The sequence below is a fragment of the Entamoeba histolytica genome, genomic scaffold (assembly GCF_000208925.1).
Source record: "Entamoeba histolytica HM-1:IMSS scf_1104750517909 genomic scaffold, whole genome shotgun sequence".
Taxonomy (NCBI): domain Eukaryota; phylum Evosea; order Mastigamoebida; family Endamoebidae; genus Entamoeba; species Entamoeba histolytica.
In genome coordinates this window covers 23-1,401 of record NW_001916000.1, presented here as the reverse complement: position 1 = coordinate 1,401, position 1,379 = coordinate 23, and the positions used below count along the sequence as shown (strand labels likewise).

The 1,379-nt window shown below is 25.8% G+C and overlaps 2 non-coding genes across 2 annotated transcripts; both read right to left on the bottom strand.

The window, feature by feature from the left end:
- Positions 1 to 603: 603 nt before the first annotated feature.
- Positions 604 to 674, bottom strand: EHI_106910. Its single transcript has one exon. It is a non-coding gene; the product is annotated as a tRNA-Gly (tRNA).
- A 322-nt stretch (positions 675 to 996) lies between these two features.
- On the bottom strand, positions 997 to 1,079 carry EHI_106900. Its single transcript has one exon. It is a non-coding gene; the product is annotated as a tRNA-Ile (tRNA).
- Positions 1,080 to 1,379: the final 300 nt, after the last annotated feature.

Sequence of the window (1,379 nt, the reverse complement as noted above, 5' to 3'; positions counted from 1 at the left end):
TCATATTAAGTAATATGTTTAACGTTGAATATTGCGATAAAGATACTTAATTTTAGCGACAGTTGTCAAAGTTAATCTTGTTTAAAAAAATAAACAGATATACTATCAACTTTAATTGTTAGTATGTATATTTACGATAATAACACTCTATGAATTTATGTGAATCAAGTTGACGAAATGTCAATTTGAGTGGCAACAAAACGCTTATTACAAACGTTCTTCGTCTTAGAAAATTGCCACAAGTTATAAAACACTCGGAGATGGTGCAAAATAACAATAATTCGAATATCTTAGTGATTTTTGTTATTATTTGAATATCAATTTTACTAAAATTACAAGGATAAAAAGCCACAAAGGAGCTCAAACGGGGTTTCCTCTTTTTTTATTATTTACACTCGGCAAAAAAAATAAATCATCAACTTTTTTATTTTTTCATATAAAACAGAAAAAAAAGGAAACTCAGACGTGTTAAAACAAATTGAAAGTCTAATCTAATTAAATAAATAGTACATTTGAATAGACAAAAATTAAGTTGATAATATTAAACCGGTTGGACCCAACTTTATCAAACGCAAAAAAATATATTGTTTTATTTGATAAAAATGCATTTGCCGGGACTCGAACCCAGATCTCCACCTTGGAAGGGTGGAATTCTGCCCTTAGACCACAAATGCTTCTTATTTTTAATATTTAATAACGACGCTTTATCTCACATTTTTTGAATCAATGATAAAGCAAAATCAATGGATTATTTTGTGTGATACTCGATACACAATTAGTTATAATCGAGTTTTAAATAATTACAAACAAAAATAATGGACATTTTTATTAATCAATTCACCATTTTAGTTTTTTATATCTCAAATATTATTTCATATTGACCTGCTTTTATATCATATTTGTTCAGGATAATTCTTATTTATCTGTTTATAATTTAAATGTTGAGGGAATTTTGAATTGAGATTTTCAACAGATTAATATATCGATGATAAAAAATGGTCCCGGCGGGGATCGAACCCGCGACCCTCGCATATCTCTATTCTATAAGTACGATGCACTACCGACTGTGCTACGGGGCCTTTTTAATAAAAAAACAACATTATAAAGTTTTAGTCACTTATTTTAAATAATTATTATTTTTACTTCAATTGTTAAACTAAATCAAAAAGCAAATTGTTTTTGTAATAAATCAATTTTTAAAGTTTTTAGAAATACTCATCATTTTTAATTGAATATTATAAACAAAAATTAAATATTATAAAGATTGAAATACGTGTTAATATATTTTATAGTGTAAGAAAATATTTATAGTGATATCTTTTTTAATAGTAATTGCAGTAGTTTATTTAACAACACAACTTGACAATAATATTATGTTA